The sequence below is a fragment of the Macrobrachium rosenbergii genome, chromosome 55, assembly GCF_040412425.1.
Source record: "Macrobrachium rosenbergii isolate ZJJX-2024 chromosome 55, ASM4041242v1, whole genome shotgun sequence".
Lineage (NCBI taxonomy): Eukaryota > Metazoa > Arthropoda > Malacostraca > Decapoda > Palaemonidae > Macrobrachium > Macrobrachium rosenbergii.
In genome coordinates, this window is record NC_089795.1 from 77,255,163 (window position 1) to 77,282,662 (window position 27,500).

General features: G+C 37.4%; 1 protein-coding gene across 8 annotated transcripts in view; it reads right to left on the reverse strand.

Moving 5' to 3' along the window:
* The window catches only part of LOC136835460 (cell adhesion molecule 2-like), a 267,781-nt gene that overhangs the window by 202,013 nt on the left and 38,268 nt on the right, over window positions 1-27,500 (reverse strand). The window contains exon 3 of one of the 8 annotated variants that reach the window (XM_067099016.1): window positions 27,200-27,260. The exons of 6 other annotated variants lie outside the window; for them this stretch is intronic. The gene's annotated coding sequence lies outside the window, so the exon portion shown is untranslated. Of the gene's footprint in view, window positions 1-27,190; window positions 27,261-27,500 lie in introns of all 8 variants that reach the window. One more of the 8 variants, XM_067099014.1, reaches the window with a different exon arrangement.

The window sequence follows — 27,500 nt, forward strand, 5'->3', positions numbered from 1 at the left end:
TATATATATATTAATATACAAGCTCCTTCAATATCAGTGAGAGAAAATAGAACCAAGTTCAGGCTGAATATACTTCTTTAGCCTTTTACATGATAAGAATATCACAATAATAAATAAACTATATACCGCGTAGATGGAAATCTCCTAACCCATGTCAACTGGCAAGAGGTAGGCTATATTGACAAAAAATTTCAAAGTAATACATTCACTTGGTCTTCTTACCCAGGGGTGTGAAAATCTTTTACTGGAGTGTTTGCCCTTGCGGAAGGGAAGGAGATGCCGCTACACTTGACAGGAGGCGCTTTGGAACTTTCGTTCCCAAATCATGGCCCTACTATATTTCAATTAAAAACCTCCATCATCGAAATTTTCTAAGTTGCTTGAGGACAAAGCACAAAGTACAGTAAGGACAACAAAAGCAATAAATCTAAGAAGTGCAGTAAGTGTGCGATTATAAGACTAATGTGCAATATCACTGTAACTCCAAACATGTGTGGAGACATAAATATTCTTAATAGCTGTTACACATGTTGAATGAAACTTTTCAATTATCATCCAACGCCATTTATTTGGTTTGCCTTTTCTGTATTCTACTAAATATTAACAACTTTGTATCTTAAACGTTCGTCGTCTTTATTTCCACAAGTAAGGAATTGGAATTATTACCAAAAATAATCACTTATCAAACTGAAGTATAATTCATTCAGTCTGAATATCATGAATGAGTAGGTCACTCCTTTGCACAAAACAGCCACTATTTTGGAAGGTTATAACTGCTATGCAATGCTAACGCTATCTAAACTGACTCCGGTAGTCATAACTGGATGAAAAATCAGTTAATTAAAAGCACTACTCACTGTTATTTTGGGTTATAATGTGAGCCTGTATTAACTTAACACTATAGATAATCTATTCATCATCGAAGTCATCCAAACGACCCTAAAGGATACACATGAACAAATTAGAAAGTATTCATTACAAAATGCAGTAGACTCTACGTTACAAAATATATTTCAGAGCACAAAACAATACATACCTTTCCCACAGAAAGCCAACAACAAAAGAGAACGATTTCTCGATGTTTCTGGAGCAAAGGAATAACGAGAGGTAGAGATCGAATCTGACTGGTCTGATAACAGGCCTCCTCAAGTAACTCGTAAAACCCTTTAATCCCAACCTCATGGACCAGCCCCTTATGCCCTGTTGTACGCCGAGTTCGTGCTGCCTCCAATTGACTATGCTATCATTCCACGCATGCGTACGAGTAGCACAGGCGGATTAATTCCCTAACGCCATCTTCCAAATTCGTATAAGATCGTAGTATTATAGGAGTTGAATTAGGTCATGGAAGATCTAATAAACCATGAATACCAAGAAATAAAATAGAAAAGTTTGAAAGTAAAATTACACATCCACCTCCTCAGCAGTTCTATGATTCTAAAGGAACGTGGAAGTATATCAGTCAAAAATTACATTGCACATGAAAGTTTGTCTAATGAAGATACATTTTCAGTCATCCCAAAAACTCTCAGGACCACCACAGGTTATGTACGATAAGATTTCTATCCAGGTAACTAACTGCACGCTAAATAACACCACCATGCCTTTAATTAAATTCTGGATTTTGAAAATGTTCGTTATATACTGACAATAAATGATTTCACCCAACAATCCGGAATTTTTATGTTGTTGAATGAGAAGCACGCTGACAAAGAGTGCGTCAGCAGCTGTATAGTCCAACACAAAATAGCTGCATGACCGCAGAGAATCGATACCACACTAGGGCTATAATGTATCTAATTAGTAAAGCTGAGACCAAGTCACGGTGTCGTGACCTCCTTCAAAGTGCAAAAGCTTTTCTTTAAACTAAACATCTAACACATTCTGTTTAAAGGAAACAACAGATGTAAAAAAGAAGTCTTGACATTATTGTTATGCAAGTTTTGACTAAATATCAGAATCAACTGAATTCATTTACTTACTTTAAAGTGCTAAGTCTGTCACACGGCAGACCCCAGGCGCAGTAGGGTCCATATCGATTGCTGGTTTCTCTGAAGCGGATCTTTTGCGATTCAAGGTCAGGGTAGATTATTCAAATCAGCTGAGTCAAACTGATTCAAGGACGACTACGCATTCAAATATCAATAATTATCAGATATATACAAAATAAATTCTTAAATACAATTTATTTAGCGTCACCTGGATGAACTGAAATTTCAACCTAAAATTAAAACCAAAAATCTTCGTGTGAAAAATAATCTCTGCGTGGAAGTCTTCCACCCCCGTCACAAGCCACTGGATCAGGGAAGCAAAAACTAACAGATCAACAATTTAAGCGTTTTGCAATGATTTCTGTTGCAAGTATCGGACGAAACTAGAGACATTCTTCATAATACGTTTAAAATACTACTTGCTAAACACTGAAGTCATGAAATATAGTGGAGATTTAAAAAAAAAATTAAACATACGGATTAGAATGGATTTAAGCAGTGGCATAGCTAAGCCAACGCCATTCCTCAAGATCTTAGCGCGACCTACACCATAGCATTGCCCTGGGATCACTGCACTGGGATACGACGTGCCTGAGGGGCATCGCCCAGAACCTGTTTTCTTCCCCAACAGGAGCTAAACTGAAAGTACCCCCGAATTATTTGGGTCTTTAAGTTTAAAACACAAGGCTCCAGCGTACGCAAGTGACATTCCACGACGGCTGTGATACATTAATGCCCCTGGAAAGATGATGCTTACCGATACATCACGTGTACCGTACTAAAGGAATTTGAACTAATTGCTATACGACTCATTTGTTTAATCAGGATAGAAATTGAAAACTTGAATCACTTTCAGATCAACTTCTCAATACCTCTATTTCAGTTACAATCTCTGAGTACTTGACTTTAGCTTTTCTGAAAACGCAGTCTTCTTTCCCTCTAAGAACTGACGGAAAGGTTTAATCAAAAGTTCACCTGACGCATGAATGACAGACATAGAAATCTTAGTTATGAAGAACTGGCAACTAAACGATATGTATGTACAGAAACCAAAAGTCTAGCTCTTCCACCAAAGCAAGCAAATCCTATCAATAATTTTAAAATGCGAGGCCAAACCTAATGAACACGTACAGCAGTATTAACACATATGATAACCACAACCGTAAGGGTACACACGCAAACATCATCAACCGAAGATGTGCGCTGAAAATCTCGAAGATATACTGCATCCCGGAGCCATAAACCAGTTGGTGGTTTTTAGGAGCGCTTGAAATACCGTTAACAAGACACCGTAAAACACAGAGTAGAATACTGTTCAACAAGAGGAGTAGATACTGTCTTTTTGTGTACAAGTTGATTATACGAGTCATGAAAGAAGACGTATATGATAGCATAGCGTTTATGGTTGCCTTGGAGTAACGTGCGGTATCTTAAGGTAGTTTTTATGCATTATCAAGTCAATGCCATTTCTCTCTCATCAGCCATTCTTCACTTCCCAGTCTCTTGTTAAAGCATTCGGCCAAATATCCGTTGCGAATATAAGAAATTAATTTCAAAAATAACATTATAAATGCCCTTAATAATCCTGGCACAGGAAGTAATGTATACAGCATGATTAGGATTAAAAATACCACCGATGATAGGAATCTTAAATAAGGCCTTATTTTTATCTCCACAAAAACTCCGACGAATCATAATTATTTACGTTGGAGAGAACACTCTTTTTTTCTTCCAACGTCTTCTTTGACGATTATGTAAGACTTACATAATCAGAATTCGTTTACAACAAAGTTTCAGACAACAGAGATAAATCACTCCCTTAATTCAGTGGGAAAGTTTTCAGCATCTTTTTTAAAGCGCACGAGTTCAGATGACGAAGAAGTCTAAGGTTAGTTATCACAAGCATATTTGGACCAAAAGTATCCGTGAATGCACATATTTCCAATATACACAACCAACACTAACAGTTAAAACTGCTATCTGCTTACAGAAAAAAATATGGGCATTCTTTACATAGGTGCCGTATGTTCTTTCATTATGACATCGCCACTGCATCAGTGTATACCTTCATCAACTAGTACAGTTCGTACAGGCTGAATGGTAGACAGCTGCCCCAAGTTGCTCCCGTTTACCAAAGTAATACCGCGAGCTAAACACGGATATCAGATGATTTCGCCCAATCTTGGAGCCAATACCATCGAAGGCTGAATACCGTACGCAAGAAAGAGGAGTGGGAGTGACTCCTACAAACCAACCAATTAAAAGAGAAACAAGGGGAGGTACTCATCTCTTAAACATTCACGAAGGAAATAGGTGGAGCATCACACTTCCGACCCCTTAAGATACTCTCCGCGTCACGTGAGAAATGGGCGAGCCCTTCGTACCCAACAGACAGACACTTCCAAGGGAGTATGATTTAGTTATTACATCTTTATGGTAAACATAAAAAAAGAGAAGCATAAATACAAACAAACAAAAAAAGCATAAACACACATGATAAAATAATATGGTAAGGGACTGGCCCATCAAAAAGGCTCAAAATAAATTCTATTTCTGCTCATCTCACACGTCCATCATTGAATATTCTGGCTGTCAGAAGCATAAGCTCTCCCTGCTTCCCTCACTAATACTAAATATTTTAATTAATATAACACACACACTCACTCACACACATACATACATAATATATATATATATATATATATATATATATATATATATATATATATATATATATATATATATATATATATATTCTCACATGTATATATACACATATAAATATAATCATCATCAAGGACACGTGCTAATAACAAACTCACACTGTAACTTCAAAAGCTTCCTTTACGTAAACCAAACAGTACAAACTACGAGTCTTACAAGACGAAAGTTACGCCTACCGTCTAGCACAGCTGCGGATGTCGGCATAGGCTCTTGTATGTTGCTAATGGTACTTTTAAGAATCCACACCACCACCACAATGGTCTCATAAAGTCTCTCTCTCTCTCTCTCTCTCTCTCTCTCTCTCTCTCTCTCTCTCTCTAAGGATACAGGCTAAAGACAGGATATCTTTAATACGCATGTAATTAATGAATATCAGCACCACCACCATGACCTAGCCTCCTAGGGCGGTCTCTTGCGCGACCTTGCTTGACCTCTGATCCATGCCAGGGTTTGATCAAGAACCTCTCTCTCCCAGTTTCACTCTCCCATCTCCCAGCGATCAATCAGCGCCCGGGAAATGTCAACTTTGCTCAACCACTTTGCACTTCGCCAGAAACAACCTTTATTTAATGTTATCTTAAAAATATTACTCACATAAATATGATGGCCAATGATTTTTTTTTTACAGAGACAAGTTTTAAACAACGTGGTATCAAACTTTCCATTCGCTTCTTTGCTTCACCTCTCTCTCTCTCTCTCTCTCTCTCTCTCTCTCTCTCTCTCTCTCTCTCTCTCTCTCGAAGGGGGGAGAACAATACAAGGGGTCCGCTCTCAGAAATCTTATGTGTTTTACTACAACTCTCGTAGAGTCTCGAGGGCCCTTGAAGTCTACCGTACTTCCACCTGCGTCCGTCACACATCTGGGGGACAGAAACCTATAATGCAATCTCATAATAAAAGGAAGAAGAAGAAGAAGAAGAAGAAGAAGAAGAAGAAGAAGAAGAAGAAGAAGAAGAAGAAGAAGAAGAAGAAGAAGAATGAATGAAAGCGTTTTAGCAGCAACCACATCAAAGTACCTTTCTACCCTCCCTAGAGTTCGGTTAGCCTAGTATGAAAAACACTGCTGATCTTCATTTCTGGCTTTTCGTTGTACCTCTACATTTACATTTTTTTCAATTTTCCTTTAGTCCATTTTGTATGAACTTCCCATCCATCAACTATTCCCATACAAAACTTGCAATTTGTGTGTAACTCAACGCCTGTTACATATGATACGTTTCCAAAAAATTCTGCTCTGTTCAAGTCCTTTTACATGCAACTTGACTCTCTCTCTCTCTCTCTCTCTCTCTCTCTCTCTCTCTCAGAGGTCTATACCCAATTACATCAATTCAAAGAAAATAAACTTACCAACCTTCTCTGCTTCAAAAGACCCTTCAATGCAACCAAGACATCATCTACTGCTAATAAATAACACTTAAATCAATGGAAATTCTTTTGAACATACTGTTTCAAGGGCTCTACTGGGCATGAAGGAAGGGGGAGTCCTTTATGCTGTGTAAAATAAAGGACGAGGAAAGAAAATATGCACAGTTCAATAGAACTTCTAAATCTTGTACCTATATTGTTTCCTGACCTCCTGAGTTAAATGTGGCATTTTTTGATGCGGGCAAACTTTACACTTGCTGAAAAAGAAGGCAAACCGTGAGTGCTTTCAAGTCTACAAGAAAGCACAGGTAGCTGAGAACAAAAACCACAGAAGCATTCTGCGATGAAAGGAACTAAACCCCCTAATTCTCAACAAAAATAAAAAAAACTAACAAAGCTTTAGATATACCAGATAAAAACGCTTAGAACAGGTTACAAGAATATTAATAAAAACCAAGGACCCTCCTGACAAAAAAGGGAAAACCTAACAACCATCAATATATGCAAATTAAAAGATCTGACGCAAAAATAAACTTACATATACAACGAGAGTCAGCTATTAACAACACAACGGTGAAGCTGCCACACAACATTCCGAAGCATCTCATACATATTCATTAAAAAGAAACTCTCCCCTGTTTGTGTTAAATGTCGCGACACAAGAACGAATTCCTCTGGGGGCTTTGTTCAATAAAATAATCGAAATTATGCAAGAAGCTTACGATCAAAAAGCTAATAAAATCAAATGTATGTGACCTGTGTTATTAACAAAAATCCCTCCCTCTCTCTCTCTCTCTCTCTCTCTCTCTCTCTCTCTCTCTCTCTCTCTCTCTCTATATATATATATATATATATATATATATATATATATATATAATATATACATAAATTTCTGACTCATGTGTTGATTAGTTCCATCTCTATCTATCTAATATATATATAATATATATATATATATATATATATATATATATATATATATATATATATATATATATATATATATATATATCAGAATATTGTACACAAGCGGATTACATGTTCTTTACTCCTAAAATTTTCATTAGTTTGGCTTAAAGTTATGCATCACAAGCTTATAGGAGTAACATAACAAAGATAACATAGCTTCCTTACTTTAAAAAATAAAAAAAACATAAAGACACCAATTACGTTGGATATACGAAATTGCTCTCGTATAAACTTTCGTTAAATTATGCTTCGCTCTATCCACTTAAAGAAATCATTGTGAGAAGTTTCGGAGAACTTGTAAAAACCAAAGACTTTTCAACTGTAAGGTCCAATACAACCACACTGCCCTAAAATGGATAACTGCAGTATCTGCAGTTTTCGAAATTGAGATGTGCCACCTACTGGGCTCGTGAAACAAAATACATAAGTTACCGCAGTTTCAGAATGATTCTTCATTGCTTTCCATAAGTATTTAGGAGGTCCCATTTGCAGTATCTGCAAAATCAGTAGGTAAGGCAAGGGAAAACTGCAGTATCTACCATTTTTCTCAGTTTTGTATTTTTGCAGATACTGCAGTCTCCTTTTAGGGCAGCACAGACCAGTATAGATAAGCAAGAGTGCGAAGAGTGGGGTGTGTGTGTGTGTGTGTGTGTGTGTGTGTGTGTGTGTGTGTGTGTGTGTGTGTGTGTGTGTGTGTGGTGAGGTAAACGGGTTAGCATCAATCTAAAGGTTGATCAAGTGTTTTGAGGTGATCAGCTTATTTGGAGACAATGAACGGTGGCAGGATGGTAGTCTGATAACTCGGAAGCGTTGGGCAAATGCAAAAGTGTTAATTAGACTACGTGGAAAGTGAAAGATGGCATGGTAGGTAGACGCGCGTTGGAAGCATTGTTTATGAGTGGAATGGGGGTTGGGGTGTCAACATCCTGCTTAAGAAGCCTTCTGCATTAATATAAGGTTTGGATTAATTGTAGACATTTTCTGCAAAGGATATTCAGCCTTAATGCTACAGTTCAATGTAGACTGTGGTCGTGACCGTTTTGTTTTTCTATTTTACTGTCTTCATATTACCGATACATACATGCATTCATACATACATACATACTCATATATATATAACATATATATATGTGTGTGTGTGTGTATGAAAATATATATATATATATATGTATATATATATATATATATATATATATATATATATATATATATATATATATATATATTCTACTGACGCATTTTTGAAAAAGGCTGCCAGCCCTTGTGCCCTTTTCTTTCCTGGTTGCCACCTACCACAGCTGACCAACTCTCAGCACATAATAAACTACTTAAGTTAAGAGATTTAATCTGGATTTTTTTTTAAGGAAATAAGCCCAGAGAGAGAGAGAGAGAGAGAGAGAGAGAGAGAACAGTACCTGCAAAACGCGACTGTTTCTTAAAACGAAACCCAATAACACCAACCTAATTAATACTAACCCTCGTATCCTTACCTGTACCCCACTAAGTCACAATTAAATCCGGTAAATGCGCCTTATTCGGTATGTAGGTTAGAGAGGCTAGTGCTGCGTCATGAACCCCAGGTAACAGGGAGAGCGGTCGCCTTTAAAAATGAACATCCTCACCTTCAGCTCGCTCACGGTTCAAACTTTCGGCGTCATCGCCGGCCGCCGCAACGTTCCCGTTTCACGAGAGAGAGAGAGAGAGAGAGAGAGAGAGAGAGAGAGAGAGAGAGAGGAGAGGAGAGAGGTTCGATCTGAAATGTCAAATCCTTGATTAAAAAAAGGAGAACAGAGGTACGGTAAATTATTTCCAAGAAAGTCTGCCGATTCGACACGTATCGATTACTAATGACTTCAGCGTCTACATGATTAACAAAAAAAAAGAAATAAATAGATAAAAATTAAATAAATAAAAATAAAAATTTAAAAAATAAAATCGTTAATCGTAATAAATATACAAGTGTTGGTTAATACCAATGCGCGCACGCACAGACATAAATATATGTGTGCATATGTATATACGTATGTGTATATATATATATATATATCATAAATATCAAGCCACAAATATCGTTTATTATCCTGTTCGTTATACCATGGGAATAACTTACATCTAAGGGAAATTATTAATGCTAGGTGCTTCGTCCGCTGTAGAATTAAGCTCGACTAGAACCCATAAAATCATGAACTAAACTGATTCAAGTAAAGGGAAGTGAGAGACAGACAGGATCCTTCAATGAAAAGCCACGATTCAGATTTCGTTCCACGTAATTATCCTACATTATTAATCAGCGTGCTTACGGAAAACCACCTCTCTTTTTTCTCTCTCTCTCTCTCTCTCTCTCTCTCTCTCTCTCTCTCTCTCACGCTACTACCCGATACCAGTACTTTATTGATCTCCCAGTTCATTGGCCTTACTACGACGTGGTCCGTTTTTATTCATTTAAGAGGACGGGGAAGGGCCCTCGGGAAGGCTAAATGAGAGAAAAGCAAGACCATGCTAATCTATCTTGCCCTACAGATGCAAGCAGGAGCCTGTCAGTGAGCCCCCGCGCGCGCGCACACACAAGGTACTAATAAGAGATCACGTGAAACAGATTAAGAAAATCAACCAAACTAACAGCGACCTACATGTTTCTTTGTTACCATTAAACACCAGACGTCCCCCTATCCCAGCTTCTTAAAGCTTAGTCTCGCAAACCCTGCTTGGGCAAGCACTCGAGCCACTTGCCCCGAATGCGATTTCAGTGGGGAGGGCAATGAACTTGAGCTTTCAGCCTCCAAATCAATGAAGCTCAAACAGCTACTGAAGAATAAAATGCGGGAAGTTCTGCGTTTCTGCCGTTGAGAAAATTCTTGCTGACAAGTGGAATTTAACGCGACGCCTAATACAGAAATCTCGCTGTCATGACATCTGATGTTTTAGAGCAGGAATACAATAGGTACACTAATGATGGAGTTAAGAGACAAATCCTCGTCACAACCGAGTTCTTTCAATCACTTTACTCCGTGTAAACACGCAAGTCAGTGAAGGCTACAGGATACATCTTTTCAGCAAAGGGTGGGTATATTACTGAATGACGTAAAAACAAATCTCAGCCCAGCGTCAATGAAGATGCAAGAAAGCATGAATGAAAAGCCGGAGGAGTCGAGAGGCAGGTGTGCTCACATCGTACTACAAAAGCAGGAATGAAGCCATGAGAGGAAATTGGGTTAATGAATGAAGAGTCGGAGCGAACGAGAAGAAACGAAAATTACTTTCGCGAACGCAAACATTTGCATATCAGAGTGAAAGAGGAGGGAATGCTGAAAAAGGGGATTAATTAAAGTTAAATTTTTGGGAATGATACCGAGGCACGAAAAGGGTTTAACACATGAACTGTCAGAGAGCGCTATTGCGTCGAAGGCAACTTAACTAGCGCTTGTGCGTGTGTGCGGGAATACATGCAGATGCTTAAATGCGTGTCACGTCTCTAATGGTATCTACTAGTAAAGAGAGGCTGAGACAAGTATGCATTAATGACAAAGTGTTATTAGAGTTCCGCATTCCGTCGCTGCATCACTAGATGCCACTTTATGACAGCATGACAAACGTCATTATACTGGTCTGAGAAGAGCGATCACGATTTAATTACGATTTAATCCTTCACATATAAAAATAATTACTTTAGAAGGTGGTATCTTTGTCTCTATCTATGAACATTAATAAACAAAATAAAGCAGTTTGACAATGGCTTGACAAGAGTTCCAAACCATTGTCATAAAACAGCCGATATATTACAAAGGTCATTTGCTTTGACAACATACCAGCGCCGCTAGTCGAAAATGATCACCAACGTAAACAGCCTAACCGAACCCATGAACTACACACCAAAACCAACCTTTAAAAAATGCATGCAATGACGAGAGTATGCGTAGGACCAGCACGATAACACCACAGGCCACAAGCGCTTGCGACGTGAGAATGTCCGATGATGAAGGATGCACGACCAACGCGGTCACGTGCCACGAATTAGGGGCAAAACTGGTTCTGCGATAAAAAGGGGTCGGCATCGTTATTAACATTAAATGAGAGAGAGAGAGAGAGAGAGAGAGAGAGAGAGAGAGAGAGAGAGAGAGAGAGAGAGGGTATAAAATAAATAATAGTACTGTATTTTAGTGGGTGAACATATAAAATCTTAACAGGAGTGCTATACAAAACTTTGCATCCATACATGATAATAACCAGGTAGGCCAAATACGTCTTTATATATAACTTGAGCCCTTCGAAAGGTATTATTCGGGTAATATGTTAAAAAAAATATCTGATATGTTAACCATATAGTCTTAATATATAGCCTTAAACCTCCCAACTTCCGACACCGATTTTATACAGCAAGAAGTGTATTCTCACATAAATGAATGAAAAATACTTTTTTGTAACGAAAAGAGGAAAAGATCTCACAGTTTTATGTAAAAAAAAGTCAATTTCCCGAGAAACAAAATAAAATCTATACAAAACTATCCTGAGATTTAATTGGTGAACAAAGCACTTCATATGATCTTTTAAAGTATTGGAGAGAATTTCAAAAACCACATAAACTGTAGATATTCCAGATGCATCCTAAACTAAAAATACAGCAGTGGCAAAATTACATCAACACGCTTAGATATGATGACAACCATCTATTTTTCTAGACACGACGACAAAAATCTGCTTTTCAGTTGTAAATATTTGGGAACTTTGTGAAACATCGAGGAGGTTGAAAGTGAGCCCGATATATATATTATATATGCATATATATATATATATATATATATATATATATATATATATATATATATATATATATATATATATACATATACATAAATATACATTTTAAATATATATATACAGTATATATATGTATATTGGCATTTTACCTTTATATGGATTAGCTTCAGTAGTTTACCTAGTCGTCTGGGATGAGGCTGCTAGCCCATATCCTTTTCAACCAATTACAATCTACAACAGTCGCCTAACTACCAGGTACTTATATCAGATTACATCAACATTGGGTGCTTGCTGAAAGTGTCTAAATCGTTTCGCCCAGCTGGGGAATCGTTGCACACTGCGCTCTACATTGATACACTCGGTTTCAACTCCTCCGGTTAGGCCGGACTGAATAAATTCAAGCGACAAAATGATTACTGCTTTGCATGGAAAATTTAGTTTGTAACTTTAATGCTACAAAAAAAAAAAAAAAAAAAAAAAAAAAAAAAAAAAAAACGCTAAATTTGTGCCTAGTCTCCATATATGAGTTTTTTGGAACGGAATGCACAAAAAGTTTAATCTCTTATGCATAAAGCTAGGTTGACGTATCACAAAAAATGGCAAAATTCTCTTTCCCGAAATTCTTAAGGATATATAATATAAAATGTATGTAAAAGGAAAAATGATTCCAACTTTACAAAGGTCTAATCTACATACATCCATAAATTTAAAACCTGAATCCTCAAACACCTTAACAGAACTATATTTGTCAGGCTACTCCTGCACTACTGTGCTAATACATCTATCCATACCTCTACCACACCCGTTAACTTCATCGGGACATCTGCATTCACTGATCTTTCCCATGCTTGCCCTCCTAGAGACATATCTAACATTGATTTGCCTTCTCGTATTCTAGTACATCTGCCACATCACATGTAATTTTTCCTCTATAACTCGCTGTGGGCCTTACAAAGATACGAAAGATCCACCACAGCATTTTTCATTCCATCATGGCAACACACACTTCCTAAAGCTCAGTTCAGTTCCGCCATTTTCTTAGAACTTTCACCGCATATGTTTGTTTCTGGTTACGAACTCCATCTGCTGTCATTTCTACCTTTGACTGTAATCTATTCTACTCAAGTTTTACATTTTGTGGCACTTATCCAAAATCACCTGAAGCCCTATCCTTTCCATACGTTCTTGCTATGCAAGAATCTTCTTTGTAGTGTTAATCTAACTCTGCCACTCTGATCAAACCATCTGCACAAAGAAATTAGCTCTGACAGGCTAGCCAAGGACTTAAACCCCGTTTACAAAGAGGTAATACGAAAACATTCTTACACTATTTGGACATAAAATATTCTGACGTTAGTTTTTTTTTTTTTTATTATTAAAAAGCCTTGTAATGGCACGGACTCATGCTCCTAAAGCAACCCGTAATTTGGTTTTCTGTAACTGTCCACATCAACCTTCCGAGTTTTGAGAGCACTTTATTCTCTCAAAGACAAACCTACGCCTACTGGATCTCTTCACAAGTATTTTTCAAATCTAAAAATATAACTTTATGAATTCTTATACCTCCCCTACAATCCGGGTCAATTTACATACATTATCAAATGTTAATGAACTATCTGCCTGCGATATCCCAAGCTGTCAACAAATGATTTACCAACGTTTGACAGTAATCCAACAATCAATTTATGCGGCGAGGCACAACTTTCAACTTTAATTAAAATGTAATACTAAATGCAGTGCTACCCATGAAATCCAGTAAAGATACATTTAGTTTTCTAAAACTAAATCCTGTAAAATTTTTCAATTCAAAATATGTGTAAACATATTTGAACATTAGCAGTGCCAACTCAAGTACAAGAAACAAAGTTAGTACCAAGCTGATCTATCTAACACAACAAATATTATACTTATTCTTTAAAAAGAACCTCTCAAGACTGAAAAGAACTTCAAGAAGCCGAGAGAGTGAAATAGCCTCTGTAGAGGTGGAGAGCGACTTGGACGTGGACCCTGATACTTAATCAGTCCCACCCCCAAGTGGTTAATAAATTAGAGCGCAGGAGGGCTCTTCTCTACAGACCTCGTCTACGTGAACGTTCCAGAAGTCCTAACCTCCAAATCTCATATAAAAAAAAAAGACTTCCATACGGGTAACATTTATCTCCCAAAAATCAAGATAAGATAAAAGACCGAAATTCTAACTCTTAACTCTTCGGACATGAGATGGAAGAAAAACACGGAAATGACCACATTAAAAGGTTTGGTCCTACTGTCATGAGCATCTATTGTTCTTCCAGAGAAAGAAGAGAAAGAGAAGCGAACTTAACCACGCACAATGACGTTAATAGATCTCGCATCCTTACTGATCGGAATCGTTGAATTCGGAAGCTGACGGATAAAGCACAGATTGCTGAATACAATGAGGTACATACTTCTTTGTTCTGAAGAACTGTGTGAACGACTCGTTCATGAGGGGTGGGGGTGGGGGAGACAGCCAGAGAGAGAGAGAGAGAGAGAGTTTCCTTCAAGTAAATTAGGCTTAGACTGACGCCATCAAAATTAAAATACTTCAGGCGAGCTTCTCCGATGATCAATCAATCACTCTGACCGTGGCATCTCCCCTGCCAATACAAACTCCCCCCCAACACTTTCCCCTTCGTGGTTTCCCCACCCCCTTCAAATCCCAACGAAACATCACCGGGGAGGCCATCCAAGGCCGCCGGCCTAAAATTCCAGGACAGCGTCCAATAAATATGAACTATATGGGGATTGGGGTTGAGAGGTTCAAAATGTATGGGTCATGAGGCCAGGAGGGGCGGAGAGTTTGTGGGGCGCTGCTCGGGAAGGTCAGGCGAGGACGGGGGTGGGCGGAGAAGAGGAAGAGGTTATGGGAGCATGAAGGGGTGGGGAGGGGATGAGAGGAGGAGGGTCAGGGTCGATATTCAGTTGGCCGTCAGCCATGGTCGCATCAGAATCCCGTCCCACCCATCCTCCAACGCGCCCATCGCCTACATTTCGTTCCGCCCATGATCTCCCTCAAATTGCCCACCCAATTCCAAAAAACTATTTGTATGTGCGTGTGTGTGTGTGTGTGTTGCCACCCGACGGTATGATCTAGTTCACTTCTGGAAAGTCTGTTCCTGGAAAAATCTTTAAGCCAGCAATCCAGTGGACCGGAGATCGTTTTCTCTTAAAAATGACTCCTTTGTTACGAGATCGTCTCGATTAAGCGACAGACAGTCATTAAATTGCCTTGGAGGCCTTCTCCTTTTAAAAATTAGTGTAAGACATTAATACAACTAAACGTATGAATAATTTTCATTCACTCGATGCGATTTTAAATCCCATTTACTCTCTGGGCCATCCCATCTTTAGAACAGTCTCGTAATAATGGAAGTCGATTACAAAGGATTTATCAGAGCCAAAAAATTAATAAAAAAACTGCAAACGAAAAAATGAAAAAAAAATAACAATTTATCATTTTTGGTGATACAAAGCCACAATAGTAGACGAGATGAACGTGAATCTTCAATATATAACAAGGGATCGCAAACCGAATATGCTACGTCTGGTTCTGGGACTAATAAATGGTCGAGGTTTAGTTTTTGTATCGGGGGAAAAGAGAGAGAGAGAGAGAGAGAGAGAGAGAGAGAGAGAGAGAGAGAGAGAGAGAGAGAGAGAGAGAACAACCTCAAGGAAAACTGACGCTTGTTAGTATCTGAAAGCAAAAACTAATTTTTCAACGAAGCAGAATCTTTATGAGTCATTCAGAAAATAGCAGGAAAAATATCCATAAAAAAGGGAGACGTGTCTCAAACAAGGACGAAACCGTTCTTCAGTCAGCTGCTGAAGCAGTTAGCAGGAAGACACCTGGACATCAACGCCAACATACGATAAGAGGCAAAATATAAGAGATTATTCTTTCAAAAGTGATGAGTTTTCCCCCACCCCACCTAACACTACATAAATGAGTTAAGGTGCATAAATATCCTGATAGAAAAAACTAAATGAGGTAGAGAGCCAGTGGTACAAAACAATCAACTGATTTAAACATCAAATGGTAAAAGGAATGTAAATATACTAAAACAAGGATAAATAAACCAGTGGTCAATATAACCGCCGAGATCTGCTACGTTAAACATTACATAGGAGAAAAGCAAATTAACCTTGCAACATATAAGCAAGAGCAAACATGTTTGACCTCAAATGTCGATTAAATTCACTGAGGATAATAAACAAACAATTTTTCAGCGAAGCAGAATCTTTATGAGTCATTCAGAAAATAGCAGGAAAAATATCCATAAAAAAGGGAGACGTGTCTCAAACAAGGACGAAACCGTTCTTCAGTCAGCTGCTGAAGCAGTTAGCAGGAAGACACCTGGACATCAACGCCAACATACGATAAGAGGCAAAATATAAGAGAATTATTCTTTCAAAGTGATGAGTTTTTTCCCCCCACCTAACACTATATAAATAATTAAAGGTGTAAATATCCTGTGATAGAAAAAACTAAATGAGGTGGAGAGCCAGTGGTACAGAACAATCAACTGATTTAAACATCAAATGGTAAAGGAATATTAAATATACTACAACAAAGATAAATAAACCAGTAAATTCAATATAACAAATGAGATCTGCTACGTTAAATATTATATAGGACAAAAGCAAATTAACCTTGCAACATATAAGCAAGAGCAAACATGTTTGACCTCAAATGTCGATTAAATTCACTGCGGATAATAATAATAATAAAAAACGAATGATATACCCAGCATCAGCAAATTCTCTGTACTACAGAAAATTTACGTAAGGTTTCCTTTAAAGTTAATGAACTGCTGGAATACTGCCTAGGCTTCAGCATTAAAAACTGAAACTACCCGAATCCACAACGCTGAGTGTTGAAAAGTTTGAGCAAGAAACAAGAAAAAAAAATAAAAATAAATTCCTGGGACTTCCAAAGGATGTTGGAAAAACTAGGGTCTGTCATTTCAAAGCTAATTAATACCAGGAAAGCAAAGTTCAGAATTTTGCTAATTAATAGCCAACGCAGTAATTTGCTGCATTTCCTGAATACCGTTTAGCTAAATTACTCAGTTCTAGACAGAGTGGTTAAAAATAATTACAGAGACATGCAGAATCTAAGCAGAAATTCCATTAATTAGGGTTATAGATGTATATATATATATATATATATATATATATATATATATATATATATATATATATATATATATATATATATAATGTATATATTATTACATTTATATATGTACATACATAAATACATCCATAGACACACACAACACACACACACACACATATATATATTATATACATATGTATACTGTGTATATATATATATATATATATATATATATATATATATATATATATATATATATATATATATATATATATATATATATATATATATATATATATATATATATAAATAATATACACACACACATACATATATATAAACACCCCCTTAGTCAAGCAGTATCTACAACCGCCCAGTGCACCTGCCAACGAGTTTTCGAAAAGGATTCCCCAACAAACTTGCAATATTCATCAAGACGCCCACTCTGAAGACACACCCTTGGAAACCCCCGGTTTTCAATTCACTTTGCTTACAGAGAGAGAGAGAGAGAGAGAGAGAGAGAGAGAGAGAGAACTATTTTATTCAATCCAGCATCCCAGCAGAGAGAGAGAGAGAGAGAGAGAGAGAGAGAGAGAGAGAGAGAGAGAGAGAGATGCTTATTGTCCAGCATCCGAGAGAGAGAGAGAGAGACAGAGAGAGAGAGAGAGAACTATTTATTTCAACCAGCATCAGAGAGAGAGAGAGAGAGAGAGAGAGAGAGAGAGAGAGAGAGAGAGAGAGAGAGAAATATTTATTCGAACCAGCATCCTACAGTAAAGCGAGACCAGCCCGGTGACTTTCTTCCCTCAGGGATGTGGCACTGCGCTGGATAAACCGATTTCCTCCGGCAGACCGACCGAGGGGAAACCGAATAAATGGTCGTCCGAACCATTTATACCGAAAAAAATATTAAATTCCGTATGCAGCACGTAGATCTATCGCAAAAGCCGAAAAATATACGATGCAAAATGCACGCAGCCATATTGTATTGGTCCGCCGATACAAGGCTATAGGTGAGATAGCATGCAAAGCACCAAAGCACAGCCGCTTGCAAAATGTACTTTACCAATGTATCTTCATTATCACACACACAAATTCACACACTATATATAAATGTGTACGTATATTTATAAATGTATGAATAGTCATGGTAATTAAGATCTTGTCGAGCTTTCTGAGTAGTGGAGGCTGATTTCAGGCAAAACTCGCTGGAGGGAAAAAGGTTTGCGTATATCTATAATAAATAAATAAATAAATAAATAAATAAATATATATATATATATATATATATATATATATATATATATATATATATATATATATATATATATATATAATGTTATGTATATATAATGGCCTCACTAATGCACCAAGAGAATCCCCATCTGAGTCCTAAGAGGGACCGACTTTCAAGAGCGCCTTTATAAGAGGCCACTGCGCCTGTGGACCTGAACAGTGAATTACGTAGCTAGACGTCTGAGGAGGCGGGGTTCTGCTGTCAGACATGGGGAACGACTTAGTTATGAACACTATTTCAAGCTAGTAAAAGAAATTTGGAAATACTATTTCATATCGACAAAGTTATGCTGTTGAACTACATTACTGTATAATGGAAAGTTGCTGTCCAAAGTATCCACTTACTTTCATAATTTCTGGTGTATAGTTCGATATTTTTTACTGAATTATCTAAATTTGAGAATGCTTATGGAAGTGATTCGTAAATATGTAGGGAGGACAATAAAAGGTTGTAGAATAAAATGACACCAACTGAAAAATTCCATGTGAGATGCTGCACTGCTGTTGTGATTATGTGATTGGGTGGCTGGTCAGGGTTTGTTAGGGCTTTCTGGTTAATGGAAAAGCTCTGAAGGAAATGGCTGACAGGAATCTTCTTCCTCTTCACAGCTTAATCCCTAGTCGGGGACGTTGTTCTTTGTGAACTTCCTCCAGCTGTTTCTATCTTGAACGTCTCATTTCATGAAAGAGTTTTGGCATATGAATCACGGACAGATGCCCCTCCTGACTTCAACCTTCCCTATTATCTGGGTCTGGGGCCTGTATTGAGTTGGGCTTGCTTTCCTCAACGGCGCCCCCCCCCCGCCCCCAATCCCCTCTTCTCCCTGGCCCCTGCCTCCCAAGTGGCGAAGTTAATGGCTGACAGGAATAATTGTTCCAAATGTACGAAGGTAAAGAGGAAACAGGAGATTAAGAATTAAAGGGAAGATGTCTGGATTTATGGAGGGATTTTAGCAGAGAAGAGCAAAAAAATAAAATGACTGATATGGGAAGATATAAAAATATACATACATACTTGCCTGCATGCGTGCATGTATACATACACATGTACTGTATATATAAATAAATATACATACATAAATATATGCATTTATAGTAAATATATGTATTTATATATATAAATAATATAATAGATATATATACATATACATATATATATATATATATATATATATATATATATATATATATATATATAATTAAGTATAACCTAGACAACTCGAATGACTTGCGCATTAACATCTAAATACCAATTATCTCAGACCACAAATCACTGTTAAAGGAAATCGAATAAAGACAGAGGACTGAGCACCTGCACATCTACACCACCAGATGACGATTTAGGCTTAACTGTCTTACGCCTCTCCTAATGGATAGATTTATGACTCGGTACTTTACCTGTCACCCACAACCCAGCCAGTTTAACAGGCAATTTGACTTCTGAATGCATTGTTATTAGGGGGACATATTATGTAGTCGTTTGTTAGTACCCTTTTCTGTTTACTAATGTGGCTAGTCCCTCTAAATTACAGCAAGAAACAAAAGGACAACAAAGCAAACAAAGTTTGCAGATGAGTAATATAAATAAATGTCATAATGTATCGTGACACATAACCATTTTTTCTAGTCAACGCTTTCACCTTCTAGCTTTACATTTCTGCAATATATCTAGACCAACAGCAAACGCGTTAAAACTAGATGATGAAGAAAGGGATTATATTTAAGTTTTCTGGCAAAGATTAATATAACTAAGCATACACAAAAGGTGATACATAAAAAAAAGGCACTCTACATAGCAGCAAGGGAATTGTACGAACCTACACCAGTGACTAGCAATTCTGTGGCTTTCCTAATTAGAATACCAGCTTCGGTTTGAAACAGCTCGCAGCATCTCATCCCTAAATGGTGCCTACAACTTGGGCAGAGTACCGTGTTAAACAAGCTGTAATTGACAGTTCCTGCCGCCTCACTACAGTTATGTAGGAGAGATGAACAGCTTCCTAGGAGCTCTTAAACAGCTACTTATTGTTCACTTGTGCTCACCCACTTGGCTGTTCGTCTTCATAATGTCGGGTTATGCAGGCTTGAGGATGGGAAAAAAAAGCATCCTTCCTTCCTCTGTTCTTATGACTAATAACATTTCATTGTTATTCTTTGCTCTTTTCTTATCATCAAGAGCAACGTTCCTCTGCCACTGCCTTTGCAGGTGTGAGCACGAGGGCATGAAATGTTAATGACTGGGAAGTAAAAATTGCTAATTGTAACTTCGTGGACCGAACGGTGCAACTGCACCAGTTGCAGAGAATTAAAGAGGACCGTCTTCGAGGACCTTCAGCGAATTCAAAGAATGACTCTTGATTTTAAAGCTTATGAAGACTGAAGCTTCCTTATAGTATGGTCCTTCCACTAATCCTCGACGAAAACTTAATCTGACGTCTCCAATTATATATATATATATATATATATATATATATATATATATATATATATATATATATATATATATATGCTCTTTCTCTATATATATAATGTTTCGACATTTCTGAAACTTATGAATACTGATAATATAATTTTCAACGCATGGATCATGGGTCCAAGTAACAAAACTAGCGAAAAATATATATAAAGTCATTGCCAACAGCGTGTCATAAATCTGAATGAACGTGAAAAGGTATTTTTCCCCAATAGATAAGGATAAAAAGAAGAAACTTTCCGAACCGTTCAAAAACACTTGTGTTCACGACATAACTGAAGGATAATTTCGCAAGATTAATTACAATCAACTGCCAAAGTATACCTGAATATAAACTGTAATGACCACATTACAATTCTCAAATTGTAACAGTTCTGATTACGTGGCATTCGATCACCATGGCCGCTGATTTCCAACCAAAAAGTATCGACGATTTTCCACGAGTGATATTTAAGAAGTATCAACATCCATCAACCATGCAGCAAGCATAATGATGGCTGACATTTAATCTCAACAAATACTTGCTTTATTTATCAGCTGATACACTTGGTATTGGGTTTTAAGTTGTATTGATTTTCGTGCCGAAGCTTGAAGCCGTATCCTGATGACCTACATTTATGATGTCATTATTTTGTACATAACATTCCTCATAAAATACACACAATTCCTTTGAAGTGTGATCTTCGATTCGCACTAGTTCTCATGCTTTACCGTCTATGTGGAAACATACCAGACCCTAAAGTTGCCCTAATCATCAAGTTGCACCGATTCTGATGTTGACCTTCAAGATATGAGAATTATATAACTCACACCAAAGCTGCCAAAACTATATTACTTTAACTTTATTCTCTGATGGTTCTCCACTGAACAAATATGGTTTTAAATTATCATAATTTTGTTAAATTATGATAATTTAACATTCAAGCTCCAATCTGTAACCACTTTGATTTTAAAACTCTTATCTTGCAACACCCATCGAATTTAACAAAAGTTCATCAATTTAACAAAACAAGTAAAAAATGAGCCGAAGTTTCTTCGGAGCAATCGAGTTTTCTGTACAGCCGCTACAGCGTATAATCAAGGCCACCGAAAATATCGTTACCAGAAGCACGATCTTGGCTAACTTCAACATTAAATAAAACAGAGACTACCGAGGCTAGAGGGCTGAAATTTGTTACGTTTGATGATTGGAGGGTGGATGACAATTTTATCACCCCCCAGCCCTCTAGCCTCAGTAGTTTTTCAGATCTGAGGGGGCCATGGGAAAAAAGTTGGATTTAAGAAGACAAAGCCTATAAAACCAGTTTTCTTTACAGAAAACTGAAATTCATCCGTCTACTCGAAAAAAGTCCATCCATGTCCACACCTCATGCATGAAATACCCGACAATGTTGGTCCTAGAATTAGGACACAAGTAATCCTCCTAATAAATCGCAATGTGTATCGATAAACCTATTTTGCGTGACGTCTGTATTAAGCAGTTAGAATGAAGGCACTTTTGCCCAAGCTTCGAGACACTACCGAACGTTCCTCGTACAGAGGTTTGCCATCTCGACTCTCTTTTATAATGACGTCATTTGTTTTACATGGTTACGCAGCTTTAATAAAAACAACAATAATATCAGTAACGACCATCATACTATATAAACAACAACGTGTATTGAGTAAAAATGCAAATTATCATCATCATCATAGCCTTAACTATATTAACCGCAATGTGAATGTGCATGCCAATATTTAATGTTTTCCAGATAGGAACATGGATCGTCTACGGAACTACTAGTTTAACCATCACAAATCCAAAGAAAATGCAGAGCAAAACGATGTACTTGATACAAGAGCAAAATGAATATTACTACCATGTTAGAAAGATCGTATGATAAGAAAAAATTTGCACGTCGTATGATAAATTACATTAAACAAGTAAAAAAATGCGCCGAAGTTTCTTCGGCGCAACCGAGTTCTACACGCTACAGCGTATAATCACGGCCACCGAAAATAGATCTATCTTTCGGTGGTCTCGTAATCTCTTTCTTTCTTGAGCCGCGGCCCATGAAACTTTAATCACACCCCGGTGGTGGCCTATCCTATATCGTTGCCAGAAGCATGATTACAGCTAACTGTAATGAATAAAATAAAACTACTGAGGCAGAGAGGGCTGCAATTTGGTACGTCTGATTTGGAGGGTGGATGATCACATGCCAATTTGCAGCTCTCTAGCCTCAGTAGTTTTTAAGATCAGAGAACTGACAGAAAAGTGCGGACAGAACAAATTGCGGACGGACAGACAAAGCCGGCACAATAGTTTGGTTTTCTTTTACAGAAGAAACTAAGAAACTAAATGTATCTTTCTCGACCAACAAATAAAACATTAAATCCTCCTTCCCAGCAACAGTACGCTTTTGCTTAGAAATTAGGCATGTGGTTTTCATCTCTTCCTTCCTGGATATTCGAAAGGAATTCATGGGAGGCAAGCTGACCAAGTCACGTGACCTGCTGGGAGTGAGCGGTAGCAACTATCACTAACAGGATGACGTAATAAGTTTAAGAGGTGCACAAGCAGCACATGTGCATTCACTGTCTACCTTTTTTTTTTTTCTCGTGTTGTTTTGGTCAATGTGATATCACACTTCAGTGACAGCTTCTGTAATGTTTGAGGTTTTCATTAAAAATCGCGTGTTTACACTGAAATATTATCAGAATTCGTCATTCACATTATGATTTTATAGTTAAGTATACCTTAGTTTCACCAGACCACTGAGCTGATTAACAGCTCTCCTAGGGCTGGCCCGAAGGATTAGACTTATTTTACGTGGCTCAGAACCAACTGGTTACCAGCAACGGGACCTACAGCTATTGTGAATCCGAACACATTATAGCGAGAAATGAATTTCTATCACCAGAAATAAATTCCTCTAATTCTTCACTATCCGGCCCGGAGCTCCGAACTCCGGAGCCTAGCGAGTGCTAGCCCACAACCTACCGACTCTCCCAACGAAGAACTATGATTTTATAGTGAAAGCCGATTTAATACCTCGTACTGTTGACTGCTTTTCACAGGGCCTGAGCACGTCATAAATAACAAGAGCTAATGTTAACCCATTTGACGGTTCAAAAGCACATAAAAACAAACAAGTGCTTTTTTTACCTTTAAAATCAGCCAACTCTGTTCAACCACACAGTACCCCATTCTCCAAAAAAAAAAAAAAAAAAAAATGACCAAAAGGTAAAACGTCTACATAGAAAACCACCCGGTTCGAAGTCCTGAGGTTTAGCGCCATTAACCCCAATCCACGAGTTATAGAAGTCCATCAGGAAGATCTAGAGTAGTTTACGTTCTATGTCAAAACTCTAGACAACATTTTATTCATTGTATTGCTGTTTTAGGTGACTAATATTAGAATGCCAGAACAAGTTTGGACTATGAATATCACACTGAGGAGTGAAAAGTGTAAGAAGATTGTTTTCTGAGTGTTGTTTACATGAAAAACGCTTCAATTCTTATGACCAAGAACAAAACAATCAATCCAGATTGGTTGAGACAAGGAAAAAACATCACACCAGAGAGAAATTTAAAAAACATGGTAATTCAAATACAACTCATTTCTACCAACGGCCGTCCATGATTGCGGCGCTTCCAAGAGACATCGACAAGTGACCCAGTTTCACCCGTCACTCCGTCCAGTGAAGTGAGTATAAATCCGATTCACTTGAGGGAAAATGGGACCAAATTGTACCAGAATCATCGCATTAAGACGAGTGTTGACGAACACAGAAAAATATTCGTCCACATACAAACACCTGGACCAGCACATTGGTAGTAGCCTACCCATCTAACACAATGACTTTGAATACAGTTTTAAGAGGCCATTCAAAGGGACACGTTTAAGATATTCTAAAAGCCCACATACTGAACACCAGCTGTATCCGTTCCCGCTTCAAACAAACATCCACCACTTGACGTTACGTTAACTTATAAATCGCCTACTGCGAGAACGAAGCCCGGCTTTCAATAAGATTGTCATTCAGACGTAACTGAAACTTTTGTATTCAGGCCAATTTTAAACAAATCTTTATGTTACAGCATACAGCGGAGTGTTTCAAAAATGAAACGAAAACTACAGAAAAAGAAAACAGACTGTAGGCAACGTGCTTACATAAATCAAGTGGCACCTGTTGCCGAACTTATCTACGTCGGAAAATAAAGTGCAGACGCACACATAAGACACATGTCTGAAAATAAAGCGGCCTGCTATCGGCGGCAGATCAGTTTGAACATCCCAAGGTCCAGAGGAACATCCCATACAGAAGCCATATATGCATGGCAAAGCATCTTCTACTCTAATCCGTTTATAGATGTCAAGGTTATGGTCGGATAAAAATAGACTATTGGGGGAGGCGCTATGTTCCAGCCAAATATTGCTGAACTGACAGGAATCCTTTATGTAGAGGGATAATTCAGGGTTTTCTTATGGAATGCGACAGGATCTACCTTAATCTTTTGGAGAGAGAGAGAGAGAGAGAGAGAGAGAGAGAGAGAGAGAGAGAGAGAGAGAGAGAGAGAGAGAGAGCTATGGGCCATAAACTACTTTTTCTTGCCACGCTCGTCCTCAATTTGGGTGGGCCATTCGGTACCATCCAAAAAAACAACGCTCCATTTCCAGTGTGCGCTTCCAGCCGTTGTTGGTCTAGTCACGCCCCCAGATGCTCCGGGCAGGTAATTAGAAAATCCTTATTTGGATGCAAGTCTAATGGTCAGTCACTGTAGGCTAAACCATACTGGGAGTTTGAAAGCCACAACCATCTTGAGATGTGTTTGACAACTGATTTATGTTCTCTCCATTTGTATGTCACTTTTTTTTTTACACACGCTACAAGTTGTAAGTAATGAAATGCTGTCTCTTCACATGACGTTCAAACTTCTTTCGTAAATACAATACGGGATTTAGTAATAGAGAAGTGTATTATTAAATATTAGACTCATAATATGCACACATTATGGCAATAAAAAGATACTATTAACAGCAGTACTTAACACAGATGAAAAGATAATGATACCCAAACCAGGAAGCTTCATATATACAGTAATTAAAAATTGGTAATTCTCAACATGAAAGAAAACAATCCCAAGAAAAAATAAAAAATAATCTACAAAAAGAAATCCTCGTTCGCAAAATAAAAAAAAAAGCATGAAAATAAGTCGACAGAAATGTTTTCCTCTGCTATAGACGCCAACCACCAACAAACATAAGCCCCCGTCTGCGAGACTTTCATGATGAAAAAGCCTTAACTACGTAATAAATATGAACAGAAATCATCCGTATGCCTTCCATAACAGATATATATGTAGATAATATAGATATATATATATATATATATATATATATATATATATATATATATATATATATATATATGTATATATATATATATATATATATATATATATATATATATATATATATATATATATATATATATATATATAAAGTGATAAATATACTAAAAGAAAATATTTCAAATATCTTAAAAAACAAAAGCTCAGTTTAAGCTAGAACGATATACAGTTTGCCTCAAGTCAAATAAGTTTGTAGTGAACAGATCAAGAAAATTGTCTATATTATTAGTTATTCATTACTTAGTTTCGTTTCGTTTGGTTACCATAACCAACCTTGCAGGGATGAAACTTCATTACATCAGTTAATCAACTATTCTCCAAACGAGTAAAACCAGCCTACACTGAAATGTTCCTTTGCTCATTATTATGGTTATATATTTGCCCAGGCGCTGAAGATGCACAACCCTGATATTTACTTTTCAAGACTCCCTTGATACCCTACTACTTTCCGTAAGGAAGTTAAGTTTCTGTAAAGTCATGACTTTTCTGATACATTCCCAGCTGTTTCCGAGGTATGACGCGAACGGCAGAAAACCTTCATATGCAAGAATTCCTCGAATCCAATTTAGGGAAGGTGCTATATATTTTCACTTGCCAGTAAGAGTAATATCGTTCGTTTTGATATTGGCTTCACAGAAATACTTGTGAACTCCACAACAAAAAAATCAATATGCTAGAATGTTACCAAAAATGGTGTGGAACAAATACTGGTATTGGCAATGATACCTATTTTTAAGTACTTTCCCCCACAGGATAATAACACCGGCAATGCTTTACATTTAACCTGATCCAAAGAGCAAGATAAAAGTACCAAATATATTTCTAATGTAAATAAAAAAAAAAAGCAAACAGTGCTAATGCAACCTGACATGCCCTGGAAACCACGATTGTCTCAAGTTAGGAAAATGTATGAATTCTGTAACCATTTTGCTACAATGTCGACTTCACAGACTTTCAAAATACATGAAAATCGTATTCTCTCTCTCTCTCTCTCTCTCTCTCTCTCTCTCTCTCTCTCTCTCTCTCTCTCTCTCTCTCTCTTTAAGTACAAATCTATAAAATAAAGAACTCAGACTCACATTACTCACGTTATCCCAGACGGAAATAAGCATTTGTACCACTGGTATTTAAAGAGTCCGAGAAACGTACCTGGAAAGAGAAAAAGTAAATCAGTGGCATCAGTCGTACTTACAACATCCACAAAAAAAAAAAAATCAGAAAATGAAGAAACAAGCCGCAGTGAATGCTCGCCGCCTGAAATCCCGGCTTAACTTTTCTTTCCTGGAAATCTTAGGGTTTCTTCTCACTATTTTCTCTTTTGGCAAAAGGCAAAATAAGCTAAAGAAATACTTTCTCTCCAAAGTTATAGTCTGAGAATATATTCTCCAT